General features: G+C 40.0%; 1 long non-coding RNA gene across 1 annotated transcript; it reads left to right on the top strand.

Moving 5' to 3' along the window:
* The first annotated feature begins 284 nt into the window (after positions 1-284).
* Positions 285-17,142, top strand: LOC129834986 (uncharacterized). The gene is made up of 3 exons (XR_008756343.1): positions 285-525; positions 13,455-13,569; positions 16,123-17,142. It is a non-coding gene; the product is annotated as an uncharacterized LOC129834986 (long non-coding RNA).
* The last annotated feature ends 3,720 nt before the right edge of the window (positions 17,143-20,862 follow it).

Raw genomic sequence — 20,862 nt, 5'->3', positions numbered from 1 at the left:
CTTGTATGCACAACCACCGTGATATATAAAACTGTTTTTCCACTTGTCAGATACAGCAGGCCAACCTCACCATAGCACATTTCACTGACTTTGACTTATTAAAGTGTGAAGTATGTTTAAAATGTTGCTTGAAATACGCTTATTTGAAAGAAAAGTCCTATATTCAAGACCACGCAGCTGATTTCTTTAAAAGACAGGAACATGGGCAGGATGTTTATACAGCAAAATGTAAACATTTTCCCTGGCCTTCTTTAAATAAAAAATCAAGCAAAAAGCCCCGCTAGATCAGCTCATACTCAATCTGATGCATTATGTCCGTTTTAGACAGCTCCTTGTGTATGGATAGGACTCTTCAACGTAAATGCAGAAAGGGATTTCAATCATGTATAATTATTATGTTCACACAGGAGAACTGAGGGGAAGAGCGCTCTGAGCCTAGCCGAACACTGAGCACTGAAACTCGGCTGAGGACTTTAGATCGACGCCCACCAAACACTCTCTCCTCAGAATGGTGTTCGAATCAAGGTAAGTCACTTTAAACTTTTGTCAGTTAAAACAAGACAGCGATATGGCTGCGGGACTTCTCAATTTAGTTCCAATCAAGATTTACTAGACCTGTTGTGCAGTTAGAAGTGCGAATTAGATAGGACGCCATATGATGGTCTCATTAGTCATTTCGACAGGTAGCCTAGTGGTTAGAGTGTTGGACTTGTTGAAAGGTTGCAAGATCGAATCCCGGAGCTGACAAGGTAAAAATCTGTCGTTCTAACCCTGAACAAGCCACTGTTCCTAGGCGTCATTGAAAATAAGTTTTTTTTTTTAACTGACTTGCCTATTTAAATAAAGATACAATTTGATTGTAATGTGGTGGGCAGCCTAACCAGACTATAGTGTCACAGAAAAATCGTAACAAATATCATCTGAGTTACAAAGTTAAGCGATGTAGCACATAGGTCTACTTTATTTTCCTTTTTTGAAAAGTTCGAAGCGCATTCCTTATTAACAAAGAGCTGTCTTAGGCTCATAATTTTCAGGCTTATCGTTTGGAAAATTAGAATAAGAAAATAAGTAATTAGGCTACATTTAGAAAATGTATTGTTTTTGAGCATTAGGTCTTCAAGCGCTTCATTGCACCTCTTCCACCATTCTAAATGTAACCAGTTTCTAGTTATTCATTTAAGCCTTGAACCGCTAGGCTATATGTATGTGTGTAGTGGAGAGCCGCCGGTCCATAGACTAAATCTGTTGACAGTAGACTGTTCATTGTTCCCCGGAGAGCGCACAAGCCCTCAGCCCCTCAACCCCTCAACCCTCACTCAGGCGCTCCTGGTGCGCGGGTTCACTCTCCGGGCTGGCTCGCGGTGGTTCTGCTGTTTTGGTTTGCCGGGTTGTTAGACAATTTTATTATATGCTTTTGCAATCTTGTAATTAATGCCCATATTGGATATGCAACAACGCAAATCAGTCACAGATACTTTGTCAAATTGTAAATACAAAATATAATACATTTTGGGTGTCATAAAAGTAGGCTATACTGGCTACTGTTTTTTCTTGACTAAGATTTTGTATGTCTTTGGAATTATATTCTACAAATAAATGTAGTGGTCCTACAAATATGCGTCTACAGGAGGATATTGTAGGCTATTTAGGCCTACTCATTTTTATCAAACTTCGAAAACTAAGGCCACATCAAAATGACATGATTTATTTATTAAACCGCAAGATGATGTTCTGAAGCTCTATAGACCTACATGTATTTGAAGGACAGCCTGTGTTGCAACAAAACTCCGTAAATGCCGTTGTTGGCTTGGCTCCTTTGTGACGTTTTTGCCAAAGGGTAAAGCAAATAAGAAAATATACAAATCTCCGTTGTCAACTACACGGGGCATGCGAGAGGTACAATGGTGGGATTTGCTGTTGCGGCTGAGTTTGAAACCTAAGTAAAGAAATGTATATAGGTAGTAGTATTGTTTTAACCGGTCCCTACACAGGGCGCTCGCTTGGAATGAGGCCCACGCATTTATCAGGGGAGCGGACCACCCAGCGCGCAGAGAGAGGGGGCAGGCGCGCTTGCATTCTCTCTTTCCCCCTGCATTTAATTACGTTGATGACTTCATTCCGAGAATCACGCCTTGTTTCAACACGTCGTGCCCGTCCCCACGCCGAATGGCCCTCTCATACACTTTAACCCCGCCACTCGTCTTTGACATGCACTTTGAAAAACTAATGTCCACGGCTAATTGATCCCTAAATGTTTACCCAAACTAGTGGGACGCGAGTTGCTCCATTGATCTTTGAAGTGGGACGCGCCGATGACTGGCGAGTTGTGAAACCCCTCCGCAAAAAGCTGTTGACAGCTACGAATAATTATTAATGGTCCCTCTGGACTCTCAGTTGATATTATAGACGATTTTCCGTCAGTCAAATTATTGTTACTGCGTGGTTTTAAACGAGTTATGGTTAAGTTATGGTGTCCTCTAAATTATATTGATTTATTTACATAGTGCATTGTATAATTAACATTGGCTGAAGTCACATTGCCCACAATTATCTTCTATGGAATATATGTTTCTTAGTTAACATGCTTTACCGCCTTACCCATGTTAGGCAGCCTAAATCCTACATGGACATATTGAGGAAAGGGTTAACTCCAATGGTATAGATTTACTCTGGTAATGCCACTGTTGCAGGATTGTGTTTGTCGTCATTTTACGGCAATCCGAGGTCACCACTTCCCACTTGCCCCTCCTAGTTTATTTCATGTACTTTTTCCATGACGTCCTCGAATGAAATATTTGACAGCGTTGCATCCTCAGGAATGTTCGACCACTTAGGTGGAGGAATTCCACATCATTCGGCCAGCCCAGCAGTATGCGTTTTTGTCTCAACAGAAAGCCTCTCCAAATGGTCTTATTGTTATCCAATCGACGAAATTTGACCCAAAGGCCTATTTTATTTTTTTATTTTACATGGACGTAATGATGCATTATATTGTTGAGAGTGGTATTGAGTTTTTGTCTGTATGTTGAAATGACCATGAATATAGATTAGATACATTAGATATCCCCTTTGCAACAGTTCTCAGCGAAGACGAGGATATACCATCCCAAGATCGTCTTTCCCCGTCTTATAAGCATACACCTACCCAAACACACATTTTAAACACATGGCCTTTATTTTAGCAACTTTTGTTGTACAACTACAGCACTCTGTGCCTGGACATTTCAATCAACGGTGATAGGCATACTGCTGAAGCTGTGCACCATACAGTGATACACTCGGAGTCTATTTATCTTGCAGTCACTGCGAGGGAGATTGCAATTCAGCCTAAACCTTGAATTAGTCTACTTACTTTATATCATATAGCCTATCATAGCTTGTCCAAGACTCACCCAGTTATACATTAGAACTGCTACTGTCTGTAGTTAATGTGACTGTGAGGTGATTCCTCGACAATGCTATAAGAGAGAAACCTCAGCATGTCACATACTGTTTTACCCAACACAACCACTATGCCAAATCTGATAAAAAATATATTTTTAGATATAAAGATGATTTATTTAAACTTTATTTTTAGTTTTTTTTGCAGCTGCCATAACCATTCAGAAAGCTTGGTGATGGGAAAACGAGACTCCAGAACATAAATTAATTGTTTTTGATCAAGGGGTCATTTAAAAAAAACTGTATAGGCTACTGGACGTTTAACAAACTACTGTTGTAATTAGTCTTATAGGCCATTTGGGAATATATAATTGATAAACAAAATTAGTCCTGAGTTTGTTTAGAAACTGAAATGACGGTCTCGACACTGAGAAATCAGTGTGTTACCCGCTTCAGTGTTGGAGTGGAGACGGGGAGGGTCACCAAAAGGCTGCAGCAGAGTTGTTTGGAGAACTTTGTGATGGATTGATCGATCAAATGTATAACTTCACATTAGAGCCGCTAGTTCATTGGACCTGGATGCACTTGAAGTCGCTTCTTTGCACGCCTCAGGATTTTAGAAGAGAACCTTGAGTGCATGATTTGGAATTATGCTTGTTTACTTATTAAAGCATTTTCTAAAAGTCAAGAGATTAATTTGTTTTGATGCTAAAAATAGGATAATGCTTCAAAAGAATATTAGTATATAGTTGTGCCATGCCTAAATATTATTCAATGATTTACTGCAGAATATCAATTATGCTTTGCAATTCTGTTCTTTCTCTTATTTGACCCATTTCTGAGGTATGGGCTCTTGCATCTTGGTCAATTAACCAACGTGATGACACAAAATAACCTAATTTAACGCCCATAATGCTAGTACTATGCAAATGTCATTACAGTGCCTTCAGAAAGTATTCACACCCCTTGACTTTTTCCACATTTTGTTGTTACATCAATTTTAATCTAACTTTGTCATTGTAATTTTTTGTCAACAATCTACACAAAAAACTCTGTCAAAGTGGAAGAAAAATTCTAACATTTGTAAAAAAAATAAAAAAATATATTAAAAATAAAAATAAAAATATATAATTTTGGACAACTACTCATTAAAGTTTATTTTTATTTTTACTATTTTCTACATTGTAGAGTAATAGTGAAGCCATCAAAACTATCAAATAATACATATGGAATCATGTAATAACCCAATAACTGTTAATAAACAAATCAAAATATATTTTAGATTCTTCAAAGTAGTCAACCTTTGCCTTGATGACAGCTTTGCACACTCTTGGCATTCTCTCAAACAGCTTTACCTGGAATGCTTTTTCAACAGTCTTGAAGGAGTTTCCACATATGCTGAGCACTTGTTGGCTGCTTTTTTTTTTTTTTTCTGCGGTCCAACTCATCCCAAACCATCTCAATTGGGTTGAGGTTGGGTGATTGTGAAGGCCAGGTCATCTGATGCAGCACTCCATCACTCTCCTTTAGTGGTGGTTTCTTTTCAGCAATTCGACCATGAAGGCCTGATTCACGCAGTCTCCTCTGAACAGTTGTTGTTGAGATGTGTCTGTTACTTGAACTCTGTGAAGCATTTATTTGGGCTGCAATCTGAGGTGCTGTTAACTCTTCCTTTCCTTTGGCGGTCCTTGTGAGAGCCAGTTTCATCATAGCGCTTGATGGTTTTTGCATCTGCACTTGAAGAAACTTTCAAAGTTCTTGAAATGTTCCAAATTGACTGCCCTGCATGTCTTAAAGTAATGATGGTGTGTAATTTCTCTTTGCTTATTTGAGCTGTTCTTGCCATAATATGGACTTGGTCTTTTACCAAATAGGGCTATCTTCTGTATACCATCCCTACCTTGTCACAACACAACTGATTGGCTCAAATGCATTAAGAAGGAACAACATTCCACAAATTAACTTTTAACAAGGCACACCTGTTAATTGAAATGCATTCCAGGTGACTACCTCATGAAGCTGGTTGAGAGAATGCCAAGAGTGTGCAAAGTTGTCAACAAGGCAACGGGTGGCTACTTTGAAGAGTCTCTATTTGAATCTATTTGTTTCTACATGATTCCATATGTGTTATTTCATAGTTTTGATGTCTTCACTATTATTCTACAATATAAAAATAAAGAAAAACCCTTGTATGATTAGGTGTGTCTAAACTTTTACTATTATTCAGCAATGTAGAAAATAGTCAAAATAAAGAAAACCCCTATATCAAAACTGTAACTTTGCCACTCAGGACCATTCACTGTCTTGGTAAGCAACTCCAGTGTAGATTTGTGTTTTTGGTTATTGTCCTATGCTTAGCTCCATTCAGTTTCTTTTGTTATCCTGAAAAACTGCCCAGTCCCTTAATGATGACAACCATACCCATAACATGATTCTGCCACCACTATGCTTGCAAATATGGAGAGTGGTACTCAGTGTTGTATTAGATTTTCCCTAAACATAACACTGTATTCTGAACATAAAGTTAATTGCTTTGCCACAGTTTTTGCAGTATTAGTTTAGTGCCATGTTGCAAACAGGATGCATGTTTTGGAATATTTTTATTCTGTACAGGCTTCCTTCTTTTCACTCTGTCATTTAGGTTAGTATTGTGGAGTAACTACAATGTTGTTGATCCATCCTCAGTTTTCTGCTTTCAGAGCCATACAACTCTAACTGTTTTAAAGTCACCATTGGCCTCATGGTGAAATCCCTGAGCAGTTTCCTTCCTCTCCGGCAACTGAGTTAGGAAGAACACCTGTGTCTTTGTAGTGACTGGGTGTATTAATACACCATCCAACATGTAATTACTAACTTCACCATGTTTTTTACCCATATACCAATAGGTGCCCTTTTTTGTAAGTCATTGGAAAACCTCCCTGGTCTTTGTAGTTGAATCTGTGTTTGAAATTCACTGCTTGACTGAGGGACCTTATAGATAATTCTGTCTGTGGGGTGCAGCGATGAGGTATTCAAAATGTTGTTACACACTATTATTGCACACAGAGTCCATGCACCTTATTAAGCACATGTTTACTGATGAACTTATTTAGGCTTGCCATAACAAAGGGGTTGAATACCTATTGACTCAAGACAATTCAGCTTTTCATGTTTAGTTAATTTCCAAAAAGTTCCAAAACATACATAACTCTTTGATGTTATGGGGTATTGTGTGTGTGTATAGGCCAGTAACAAACAAAACAAATCTATATTGAATGCATGTTACATTCAGGCTGTAACGTAACAAAATGTGGAAAAAGGGAAGGCATGTGAATTCTTTCTGAAGGCAACGCTAAATATAGATATACCACTCTCAAAATTGTTCTGAGTAAATAAAGGTTATTAAATGAATACAGTATCTCAATTTGAACAACAATGGAAATAATAGTTTGGTAAAATTGTATTCTGAAATCCTGAAACCAACATATTCTATCTTACAAGATATAATACACATATTTGTAATATTTATAACAAACACATATTGTGCATGTTATGTAACTCAAGGCGTCGGGTGAGAATGCCAAGGCAAATACATGTTTTAAACCTGGCTATCTATATTGTCAAAATATGTAAGCCTATGGGTATATATACTTTTGTCCTATTTTTACATGTGATATATTTCTTAAGAAGCAGTTAAAGGGAAACATGATAGCAAAGAGAGGAAAAAGATGCACATAACGGTATTACCTGACTGAGCGCATATGTAGCCTAACTACGTACAGGAGCATCCCGTGTACAATGTCAAGAGGATACGTGGAGGGTACATATAACATGTCCATTATGTTGCTGTAATGCACTGTATGGAAAACAGTTCAACAATTGAAAATGTTGTCTTTGTTCCCAGCACATGCCTTTTAAAACAATCATACAATGCATCATTTGGCCAAGGCCTGTAAGTATTTCGTTTTTTAAGAACGAGTGCAGATATCTTGATACATTACAATAAAAATACTCTTTCAGACTTTCCGTGCCCACATGTGTAGCCTATTTGTTAATGTACCATTTGAAATCCAACAACGAAATCAGCAAAGGTATGCATAATTTGTTTTTTCCCCCTTTTGTTTTATGACTAGCCAAATTTAAGAAAATCGTTGTAATATCAACAACAATTTGTCATTTCAGTAATATTCTGATCTACTTTAATGGACAATAAAAAATATACATATGAATGTAAAGTTGAATTTTAAGCAATTTTGGGGGACATTTCACCTGTCATTGTCCCAATAACACAATGTTGATTCCCTTTTACACTCTTGGCTATTTTCGGAACAATGCATCATCAGTATATACATTACTACAGATTTCAATTTCCAATGGTCTGAAACTAGATATCTCTGTCTCATGCGTCGCTTAGGCCATCTAGCGTTGTCGTTTTAATTGAAAACAGTATGTTGTCGAGGTGTGTGCACCCCCCTCATCACTTTCTCTGGCGCGGTAGGTGGCCGTGTATATTTTTGTTCAAGTGGTGTTTATGTGAATGAGAAAGGACTGGATTGCTAGCAGACCGCTGATTGCGCTCATTGGGCCGCTACATTGATCTGAACGGTATAGTTGAGGGGCCCCACCCTTTCATGCAATCAACAGAACTATAGAATCGCGTTCTACGACTTTTTAATTTACTTGGCAAGATCTCGCTGCTGGACCTCCAAGGCGCGCGCCGGTGTGCGTAAAGGCGAGGGAGAGGGGAGTCCTTTTGTCGTTGTAACTCCAGTGTCCCACGATACCGAGGACACTACCCATGGTATATAGGCTAAAACAGGACGCGCACACATCTACCATGAAGAAAACGAATTCACCATATCCCACTGGGCACAAACTGGTTGAGTCAACTTTATTTCAAAGTCATTTGTCAACATATTGTGACGTTGAATCGACCTGGAAAATACATTGGATTTGCAAAAAGTCATGAACATAAACAGTTGATTTGAGAGTGAAATTTCAACCACATAATTCAAATCAACTTTATGTCACATGCGCTGAATACAAGAAGGGTAGACCTTACCGTGAAATGCTTACTTACAAGCCCTTAACCAACAGTGCAGTTCAACAAGAGTTAAACAAATATTTACCAAATAAACTAAAGTAAAAACGAATAAAAAGTAACACAATAACAATAACGAGGCTATATACAGGGGATAGCGGCTTACCATAATTGTCACCATGGTAACCAATTTCCAACAAAGACAAACCTTGTATAAAATATGTTGAATTTGTACCTTTTGAAACAACATCAGATCTTCAACATTATATCTACTATCAGAAAAAAATAAACAATAGGTTGAGCAGCACCTCCTACAGGTGAGTTGATCTGTCTACAGCTATCTATTAGATCTCCCATCCAGTGTTTTAACCAAGCGCAGCTTAGCTTTGATATTTTCCACTGACTACTACCAATGTGCTATAGTGATAATGACTATTGAGATATATCTTAACTAAATATATAAACTGTTGCTATTGAAGTCATTCTGAAGGGTAATTGGAGCAAATGAAATGTAACCATACTCTTATAAGTCTTACATCATCAATGAGACTATTTAGGCCTATACTGTATAGCATTTGTGAAGTCATCAACAGCTATTGTTTCAATTCAACACAGGGTTCAACTAAAAATAGACAATACATAGGCCTAGGATTTCAAGCTTTGGTTGATGTCAAATTTAATCTTGAAGTTAATAATGAATATGTTGGATTCACTTCTCCATTTCAACCAAAAAACTAAGTTAAAGAATAGAACCAAATCAAACTGTTTTAAAGTGCATTTTAACTTTGATTAGATTTAGTCCTATTCTTTAACTTAGATTTTTGGTAGAGATGGAGTTATGAATCCAACATATCAATTATTAATTTGTAAACAAACTGAAATTAGTCAGACTAAGTCAGTGGCACAAAATATACATCTCCTTCAAATGTTGACATTTGGTTGTGTTGACAACCAAACACAATTCAATATCACTTTTACCATACAGTAAATAGCATATTAACTTGTTAACAAATATATGTTGAATTCACATCTCCAACTAAACCAAAAATAAAGTGAAAGAATATGATTAAGCCAGTGGCTCAGTTGAAACTATCCCAGCATTAGATATGTCTCCTATAAATGTTGATATTTGGTTGCTTGCCAACCTAACACAATTCAATATGACTTGTGTAATACAGTAAATAGCCTAAAATGAAGGCCATTTTACAAACTAATGTAACAGTTTTTTTCAACCTTAAAATGAGTAACACATCCATGGTCTCATTTTGAGGTTAATTTAACTATAAAAGTCTCATTATGGAATCATAGAAAGCGTGCATGTTCATAGCATGTTCAAGATCCCAGGTCTGTGGAGAACTTCACAATATAAATATCTGCAAAATCTCAAACAGCATTGATCACTTGCACTATGTACTTTTAATGTAATACAAATAGAATCCAGGTCATTCGGTTGTGCTATTAGATGAAGCACATTGATAATGATTGAAGCAGTTGTATAAATACAAAAAAGCTGACATTGTATTCCCATTTGAAGTGTTGTGCTTTTAAATGGTTGAAAGTGCAATGATAACACATGGAGAGCTTGGGACTGGTTCTAAATAAGGTTCTATCTGCATTTTTGTCTAAATGTAATTATTGTCATAGCCTTGTTCTGTTCAATGTTCTCTACCTGTATAGTACTCTAAATACCCCAATTCATGTTGTTAAGTTCAAAAGAATACTAGATAAAAAAAATTGCTGACACCATTCAAACCAATGAGGTTTCAGAACTTTAAAGGCAATTATCTATCTCTGAGTCATATTACTGAACATATAACCTTATAGCCCCAAACTCTCGACATTTAGATGACTACTAAATAAAAAAATCAAACATTGTTTTGACGTTTAGAATGTGGTTGTGCTTTTAGATAGGTTAAAGCATAGTGATAAGACATTGGGAAATCAACAAACTTCTGTCTTTTTGAGTGGGCAAATAAAGGTTGAAATCTCATTGATCAACATCTCAACGATACATTACCCACATTTCCACTTTGAAATAACGTGGTGTGGAGGGTGGGATGTTTCAGGCCATTTCAGCTTTCTGTTAATTTCATAGCATTATCTTCTTAGTGAAGTTGTCGGTGATAAAGGTATTCAGATATCGTTGCTGATACGCTTGCCGTTTAGCCTATGAGCAGGACCTATTTTATTTGCAATGCATCCCACAGTAAGATGTTACTGGTTCATCCAGATGGGGATTGGTTGATAGAAGGCCCTACACCTTTTTTTCTGTTCAGAATTAGGGAGCCAATAAGCACATGGCACACAACAGACCCTTTCAGTTCAATGGTCAGTTTCTGCTCTTGGGCACATATTCATCTCGTATCTGACACTCTTCAGTCATATTCCTATCACCTCGCCTTGCTCTCCATCTCTTTGTTTAGAAGGCTTAACATGCAAAAAGAGTCCAAGACGAGGATTCTCCATGGTGGCCTACTACAGTGTGTGACATGTCCATTGATCATTCATGTCTCGAACTAAAACAGGAATCTCATGTTGCACTGTGTTGTGTGTTCGGTGTGTGGGCAAATTCTCCGATTGAAAAATGTTGCATTTACAGATTTATATGAATGCTCTATTTGTCAATTTATTTGAACCATTGACTGAGGCTACTGACATGAATTATAATTAACTTGGAATAATGGGCCTGTAATTAACTGATCAGTAAATGCAAGTGATTGTTTTTATGATCAGACGCATGAAATGGAGAATGTGTGACCCGTTTTAGAAGTCAAAATGTAATTGAAACTGCATTATTCGAGAGATGGAAAATACATTCATTCAATATTTGTAGGCCTTATATTCTGTAGGCGTGATTATTTGTTGTTGTTTATTGAGAAACATTGGATTTTGGATTTCGTTTTGGACACTCGTTCGCCCTCATGCGCTGTTCAGTGCTGACATTTCCCTTATCAAGGTATATTTCACTTCAGCTGCATTCACTTGAAGTGTCTCTTAGAAAGCTACCTATTTATAATGCAATAATTAAATATGCAAGGTCACATTACATCTTATCAAACATACAATAATTCCCATTCATTGCAGGTTAACCTGCATGATAATGAAAATTTCATAATCTTATTATATATTTTTTTATAGCTGGTTAACATTATTTGTTTGTTCTGCACGACATTGATAGCTAATCATGTTAAGTGTATTTGTTTATAGCCAATGTTTTGTGTGAGTGAGTTAGGTAGGCCAATTCGTATGGTTATTAATATGAGAGAGAATATTAGCCGGCTTTCGATTAATTATCACCCAGAAACCAAAACCAAAACAAGATCTCTTACATTTAAAAATAGGCTACATAAATATATACCACACTATGCGTTCTTTACATAGCCCCTGGAACTCAGTCGCACAGTTTGTTTATATCCATAATGTTTTGGTTCATTTGAAACTGGCAATTTATTTCCTTTTTATGGTTGTTAAACTACAATAGACTATGTATTGTTATCCTTAAATATAGGGAACCCGCAAACCTCAAATACACGAGATGAGTCATTTTGTGCGCGCAGCGATGGTGCTGTGTCAGAACACGGAGCTTCCCAGGAAAGCTTGGCGCTCCAACCAAACAACAACACTCACCCAACCGTCCCTGAGGTATTGTCAATCCGAAAGCCGCTTCACTTATTCCTCTCAATAGGCTTCAACTGCGTATTCTATTCGTAACATAGTCCTCATGTTCTCTGAACTTTGAATCATTTTTGACAGCTTTCAGCGATAAAAAATATGAATAAAGGCATATGTAAAATTCCTTCTGGCTTATTTTGTGATCACACAAGCTCGGTTTCACTACCACAACATTATTTGACATGACTGAAGGACACGAGTTTTGAAGAGTTGGCAGTTCCAGAATTTTTACGAACTCAAAACTGTCCAAATGTGGTCATTGCGAGAAGGAAAATGTTCCAACATGTCAAATATCTGCGATTGACGTTTTAGCAAAAGACTGACAGCATGTTTATAGGAGGAAAGAAGACAAACAGAAAATATGTATTTATCATAAGGAAGTAGATGGTCACTAAAACAACAATTTAGTCCTTATTCTTTTTTAATTTGAGACTTTTTGAGGCTCATTATGATAAACAAAAAGAAAACACCAGAAACGTTTCATTTTTGTGATTGTGGATTTTGTTTCCATTGTGGCAGGGTATATATTATTGGCACTTATTTTCAAGTGCTTTTGTCAACTCTTGTTTATCTCCAGTTTCTCGATCTGTAAACTATACCTGAATATAGTCGCTCAAGTAATTAAATTACAATATTGATGTTTAACATTTTTCATATTTTTTCAAATGTTTGTTTTCTACTTATGTCTGCCTTACAATATTGCCAAGTCAGGACAGTAGCTGCATGCTTTAATCAAGATCATTTAACAGTGAGACATCTGACAATCATTTTCTGCACACTATTATTAACTTAGTGTGCCATTCCTAGAGCTAAATAGTGCTGAAACAAACCAGAGTGTTGCCTAATGTCTGATTACCTCTCAGCTATAACCCCCTATTGATGCCCATGTTTTCAACCAGAGTTGCATCTCTTCTGACTCATCCACTATAACAGACCATTTTGATAATTTAAAATCAGTCTAAAAGCACATCAAGTCATTGAACTAAATTATAATAATCCTCAATAGCCCTCAAGCTAATGTAATAGACACCTTTCTATAATGTCTTTGATGAACCACAGAACAGTTCGACTGTATGAAACGACACTGGGATTTATCAAGCGCCCCTTATCCTATACTAGTTAATTTAAATGAAAGCAAATTATACAACCTAACTCCTGATAAAAGCTTGATATTAAATGCACTTTCAATACATTTGAAATATGGATTGAATTTCAATAGACCTACTCAATGATCAGGTGTTCCTTTTCATTTTCCCCATACGGTCATGTTATTGTTTCTTTTAATAATTCACAACCCTGCTTCTTATCATATCTATATCATGTACAGTTTAATGAAAGTTTGCTCATATAACCAACACAAATCTTCTTTTTCCCATTTCAGCCCTCTGTGATGGATGAGGGAGAGAAGGTCTTCCAGTGATGGCAACAGTTCCTATGACAACCAGACCTCCACCGGGGGATTGCGTCTGTCAGACAGTGCTAATGATAATTGAGAGGTACGGATCGAAAAGATTGAGTATGGCTGTAATCTCTCCTCCAGCGGAAAACCAGAGAAACCGCTCTGAGATGACCATGTTCCCCTCTCACCACCGCCCTGCTTAGTCCTGCACTGTTCTACACTGCATGCTTCTACTCTGCTCTATACTATATTGCTGCTGGAGGCCTCCCAGCCTGCCCCACACAGGGCAGAGAGTGAATGGGTAATGTCACTGTGTGTGCGCAACCTCCTTTGGTGTCCCCCTTCCCTCAGCCTCACACACAACACAGGGCCAGTCCAGGGAAGTTTGTTACAGATGCCCGGGAATATATCAACAGGGAGAACTCAACCAGAAGAAATGGTCAGAGTAGGACATAACAGAGAGAGGGAGGGAAGTCAGGCCACAGCCAGCTCTGATACAGGTTAGTTACAGAGGCTTTGAAAGTTGCTGATGGCACTTTGATTGGAGCGTAAGCAGGTTTATATGATGCATGTTTATATGCGTGTTCACTCACAGCCCACCATCTCTCTCTCTCCCATTCTGAAGGGGGATTTTCCTGTGGCGAGCCGCTTTGGAAAAAGCAATTAAGAATTTCCAAACAGTGCACAACAATAGGAGACGTCGTTCTGCAATGCAAGTTCCAAATCCAAGTCAGTCCCTTACGGTGTTCCTCTGAAACGGTCCCCGGCTATATTTAATCCGCCCTGAGAGCAGAACCCACCTACATACAAACCACAAATTGAAACTATGGGGAGGTGGTTTGTGGGGTGTGGGCTAAGTGGGGATGGTAATTGCCTATTGTGGAGCTTAGGCCTCTCTATTCTGCCATAAACAGGCTTGGCAGCCCACAACATGATACCCCTGCCTCCACTCCACTGTTTGAGTTGGGGAGCAGATCCTCCTTGTCTGTGGGAACCCATAGCCCAGCAGTGGTCGGAATCAGTCAGGAATGCTTTGGAATGGTAACACAGCGGAAGGCTAGGGTGGGGAAAAAGGCCAAGAGCATTTCCTGAACAGAGGGGGGTCCCAGCGAAGCATCACACTTCACTGGCATCATGTGACGGGGATCCCGCCAGGCCTGAGCCCATGATCCCGATTGGAGGAGAGGGATGTGGGAGGGAAGAGGAGAGGAGGGTGAAGCTGGAACAGAAGAGAGGTGGATACGCAAGAAAGACAGAGGGGTGAGGTGAGAGGGAAGCATTGGGATGAGAGAGGGATGAGGTTGGAGGCAGAAAAGGGGAGTCAGGGGGAGAGGCACATTCTGCTAAAACATACATCTTTATTTTCCCCTGAGTGAAGTAATGCAGTCTGGACTGGCTGGATGGCTGGGTGTGGATGAGTGTCTGAGTGTGTTATACCACGACTTGCATGAAGAGGACTTCCCAGTCTCTAATTTCTGCCCACAACAAAGTGCCTTCCACTGTATCTGTGAGGAATAAACAATATATACTGTCAAGGTCTCCAGAGAGGTCACTGAGACAACGTGGAAGACTGGGAGTTCTTAGACCACTGCTACTGAAAACCTGCAATAATCTGTGCAGCAGTGTGGGGCATCCTACATACATTCTAAAAGACTGTACCTTCTCACCACAGCAAAGAAGTAAATATTTTGGCACAGCACAGGCATGTCAGAATGATTCTGAGTATATCCAGTTAACTGAAGGTCTGAAATATAACTTTGCTTAGTAACACGTGATACTAAGCAACACCCTGCAACGGTAACAGTGATGAATACTTTGGTTGAGAGCAGTAGACCAGACGGTGTTGAAAAGTGTGAAGCAGACAGGATTTGCGGCTGAAATTGGACAGTACAAGTATATCTGTCAGTGTGTGTGTGTGTGTTTGTCCAGACCTATGAATCGGTGTGTGTGTATCCAGACTGGCGTGGACAGCCAGTCCCTGCTCCCTGGGGCTTGTGTAAATGTCGTGAGGATCTCAGGAGGAATCTTTCCCCTCCAGTCGTCAAAGGGCTTTTTATTTCCACCTGCTCCCGGCCTCTTTCCGTTGGTCTGCTCTATAACAATGGTGCTGGAAAGGCAGCAGAGTGCAGGGTGACAGCACAGAGATTGATGCTAGATTGTGTTTGGACCTTTTTCAGATAGAGGCCTTTGAAGGGAAGTTGCCCCCCCCCCCCCAACACTACAACCCCTCCACTACCATCTCCACCTCCTCTCCCTCTAACACTGGGCTTAGCAGAGGGCAAAGTGCTGATCAGGCCTTTCTCCCAGATCCCTTTTTTAAAAAGAGCCAATCGCCCGAAAAGGCAACTTGGCAGGCGGTGGTAAACAGGCTTTTCACTACTCGTAAATCAATTCACCACTACATGAAACAGGATGAAGCTCATTTACACCACGCAGACGGTCGAACCCGAGCCCAGAGACGCCCCACCTCGCCTCCGGCTGCTCCCTCTCTCTCGGCAGGCCCCGGGGCTCTGGGCAGAAAAGAGATACACGCTCATCAGGACAGCATTCTTTCTGTTTCACCGAACAGTGGCCTGACGAAGAGGGTGATCCATCACCTCAAATGTCAATTTTTTTCTAATGTTCTGTTTTCCTCTCTATCTCTCTGTAGGCTGGAGTGGGCAGGCGTGCGGGTTTGGCCACAGGAAGCCGTGAATTCCTCGGAGAACAGAGGGTGTCAGGGCCCAGAACACGACTTGGGGGGGGACATACTGTACCTTGTAACGTCTCATAATCCTCCTACTTGACCCCTGACCCCGGCCTGTGTTTGTAGCAGGTCATCGACGTGAGAAATCGCAATGAGTCACTCCAGCAGTGTGTTTACCTTCTGGAGTCACGCAAGGAAGGAAATAAGGCACGGTCTTCTAAAAGTGGCAAAGTGAGAGAGAATAGCAGCAGTATTAGAGCAGAGCCCTGATTCATCTCACTGTGACTGGCCTCTTGTACCGTTACACTGGGTTTATTTAACCTATTCACTACTGTAGGGAGACTAGCTACAGATCAGCCAAAACAGGGAGTAAGTCTACAATATAGCGTACTGTATGAAAAAATAAGGTATGAGATTAATAGTGTAATTCTATAATTGAAGTCTGATTCGTAGTCTGATTCACGCATTGAGTGAAATGATCCGTGTACTGCAGTATGTGGGTACAGCTTGTTTTTGCTATCACTATGTTGCTAATAGTCCGAACATGTATTATTTTTGTCATAATTTTCTGCTGAGTGTTTTGCAGTCGTTCCAGTTTTTTGCTGTGCCCAATGAAATTAGGAGAGATGTAGTCATTTCCTTTCTGTCTCATGCAACAATCATAAATGATATGTGTATGTGATTTTTCTGTGTAATAATCATTTATTGCAATACATTTCTGAGTCTCCCAGACACAGATTATATCTGGAAGATCCCTTGTAATACGCTTTAGAGGAGAAAACGCTGCATTCCCAAATACATAGTTTTTATCTTGAACTTGAAACTGGAGTGAGTATGGAACTGTGGCCAACGCCTGTGATTAAAATACAATGTCCTGGCCTACCATCATGCTGTAGCCTTCCACACCGTGGGCTTGTGTGATTGCACAATTGTTGTTTTTGAGCATGTGCCCTTGTTAGTTTTACTCTGTAAATAAATATGTGCTCCGAGCTGACAATTCATCCTCCGTTACTTTCTTTCATCTTTATATTGGAGAGGAGAACATCATCACTGACCAGTGTCTCCACCTCTCTCTCTCTCTCTCTCTCTCTCTCTCTCTCTCTCTCTCTCTCTCTCTCTCTCTCTCTCTCACTCTCACTCTCACTCTCACACTCACTCACTCACTCACTCACTCACTCACTCACTCACTCACTCACTCACTCACTCACACACACACACAATGAGAGAGTCAGCAGCTTCTTTCCTGAATTCCAAGGGCTGTCAGGCGGTTTGATTGATAGTTGTGTTTATCACCATATTATTAAGTAATCAGGCTCACTACAGTTCATTATAATTAAAGACTTGGGAAAAGTGTTTTATTTTTTTGAGTCCTGTAAAAAAACATAGTTTTGTGTTTTTTGTATGTGTGTGTGAGACAGTGTGTTTATATTTGTATTCTTTTCCACAGTGGACCTTAGTGACCAGGATAATCTGTGTGTCTGTCCAGCACTGAGTTTATGGCTACACTGGAGTCTCTGTGAGAGAAGACAAATGCAACCACGATGACATATTATATCCATACAGTAACAACATGGAATACTCCCCCATAATGGTAGCTCTTTATTTCACTTGTCATTTTAATCTTCTATCTTAGTAATCTTACAACTTACAACTTTATTTTCCCCAAGGGAATGTTTACAACATATTATATAGGGAAAAACCCTCCATATTCTGTGAGGCAGCAGCCTGGGTCTCTTGCTCTCACCCAGGTTGGCAGCCATTGCCTGTCCGGCTGGCCTGCGTCTGTCTGTATACCCCAGAGGTAAACACAGTGGTGCCACAGCGGACATGCTGAGTGTGTCCTGACTGGAGATAGTGAGAAAGGAGAGAGAGCACTGTGGCACTATTCAGGAGGTCCCTGCCAGGTTTCTCTTCTGGAGGCAGGGTTCATTTGATGAATGGCCCTCCGGTAATGGGACATGTATTAGGACAAAATGGCTCTTTTAAAAGCCCCAGCTCATTCTGTTGCTATGGCCGATTTGATTCAGGAATCAGTCAAGTGGCAGATGTTTCATGTAGGGTCGTCGGTGTAGGTGCAACACACTGCTAAGCACGGCTACACATGGCTTTTAACGAGCCAATGAGAGAGGAGGGTGTTGAGGATGAACATCTGGGATAAGAGGGAAAGAATATTCTTGCTAATTCCAAAACACTATAATGAGTGATATATTGAAGTACCACAGGTGGGGAAGAGTGCAGGTGAGCAGGCAGACTAGGAGTTGAACTGTTTCATAAAAAGACATTGGTGATATGGAATTGTAGATAACATCATTAATGCATTCCCTCAGAAAAGTATTGGCCTTTTTTTATGTACTGTATGTGTACTAAATAAAGTGAATCATTTACAGGTAATTACTCAGTTGAACACAAATTATTGTTAATTTACGTTTAGATTTGTATTTTGTGAACTCCGAACAAGCAAAACAAAATAACAAAAAATATGTGAATAAGACAACGTACGTGCATATGTTTTAAAATATCACAACAGGCTTTTCCCAGGATGTGTGTGCGTGCAAAGTGTGTCTTTTTTTACGTGTCTAATTTAATGGAATTGCACATCAGTGGTCCCTGGCTTCCCCCTCGTTCTCTAGTATTTTTGTCTAACTGGGGGAAAGAGACACTTAGGGATCTGACGATAAATTCCCTGTCTTTCCGCAAATGTGTTTGGGCTATAAGATAAACATAGGCTGGAATAAATTCAACACTAATGAAACATTCTGGTGGTCCCATGTTTACATGAACTCTATTACCACTAGGACCTGTCTAAGGTACTGACCTTCTGCCCTCTCACACCAGTAGACATCTGCAGCCCACAGTCCCTAATACGTATCTTACTGAACGGAGTAGAACTACAAACCCTTCCCTCCTTTTAAACAGTATGAAGACTTGGCTGTGCATCCTGTTCCCACATTAATGCAGTGTGATGTACGATGATCATAAACGACCTGTGGCTGCAAACATCTCAGGACATGTGATCAGTGAGGGGTTGGATTCCACTACCTTGGTATAACTCCTTTTTTCGCAGTCCAAAAAGGTCACGGAAAGCACAGGAATTCAAACACACTTTAAACGTCTGCTTCTGGTGAATTTCTCCTCAGGAGAGGAGAACGTAGAGCGGATCAGTGTTTACACTGTAGTTATTTATTATGGCAGGATTTGGACATTTATTGGTTTTGTAGCGTGTAGGGGGAAAATAGAACCTGAACAAGGTCTATAGTGGAGACCTGAACTGTTTGCTCGTCTTGGTTAAGTGGATCAGCTTCATTAGAAAACGTTTTAGCATCAGGAGAAATCATTAGAGTTGGGATAAACACAGGAGCCCCTTCAGGCCGTTATCTCGAATCAGATATGAGTGGAGTTCCCTTTTTGCTTAATTTATCATTCTGGCCTCTAATACTGAATAAATAGTAGCCTACTAACGCTCAAGGATGTAGAAATACAGAAGGCTCCAGTTGCTTTGTGCTGTCTGTGTTAGAACCCCGTTAATGACAGCTAGTTAAAATACCACAACAACAACACAGCCATACATAACAGTCTACACCTCTCACATAGTCTTGTGTGGATGAATGTTGAGAGCTGATCTGATGAAGACTGATGAAAGACCTTGTTGAAGTGAATCTCCAGTATGGGTGGTTGTGTGTTATCCTCAGATGTCTGGGTGCAAGTGATCTGTTCTGTAGTTAGCCCGTTATTTTGATCTGCTCTTCACCCCCAGCCCAGCCTACTGTACCCCATTGAAACACAGGCAGGCCCACTAACCAGGCCAGCAGACCGCTGCTGGCAGCACACTGTAAACTGTGACTCACACACAGACACAGACACAGAGAGAGGGTAAGGCTAAAACATGAATCAGCTGGACCTGTAAGCAACACACAGTAACGTATACTGCAGCATAGTCAACATGAGTGTTCATACCACTCTGGCTCTGATGTCATTATCTGTGTGTGTTTGTGTGTGTGTGTGTGTGTGTGTGTGTGTGTGTGTGTGTGTGTGTGTGTGTGTGTGTGTGTGTGTGTGTGTGTGTGTGTGTGTGTGTGTGTGTGTGTGTTATCCTGTATCTATTGAATGGGGAAACTTCAGCTCAAATTGAGTGGGACAATGTGAGTCACATTTTCAGTTCTAGGAACAGGTGCTGTGAAGGACAGACAGTCAGACAGAGACAACAACACAGACAGTCAGTCAGACAGTCAGACAGTCAGACAGAGACAACCACATAGACAGTCCGTCAGACAGTCAGACAGAGACAACAACACAGACAGTCAGTCAGACAGTCAGACAGTCAGACAGAGACAACCACATAGACAGTCAGTCAGACAGTCAGACAGCCAGAGGCCCTTTCATGTGTCTGGTGAAACATGGGGATCCATCCTTAATGACACCTCTGGGACTGACAGAAGAAGTTTGTCTGGTAAGGCAGATTGGAAGTGGCTTGCAGATGAAAGTTAGAAAAATAAATAAAGCAATGGCAAGCAGTCAGGGTTTTTCTCTTGTCAAAGTACACCCATAATGGGAGACATACGGACACACTCACGTACGCACACGCACACACACACTCACACACACACACGCACACACGCACGCACACACACACACGAAGAAAACAAGTCCTGCTCATGTTTTGTTTGCGGTGTTATGTATCAGTCGCCAAGGAAACATTGATGAACT

The sequence above is a fragment of the Salvelinus fontinalis genome, chromosome 35 (genome assembly GCF_029448725.1).
Source record: "Salvelinus fontinalis isolate EN_2023a chromosome 35, ASM2944872v1, whole genome shotgun sequence".
Lineage (NCBI taxonomy): Eukaryota > Metazoa > Chordata > Actinopteri > Salmoniformes > Salmonidae > Salvelinus > Salvelinus fontinalis.
This window is presented reverse-complemented; position numbering and strand designations above follow the sequence as displayed.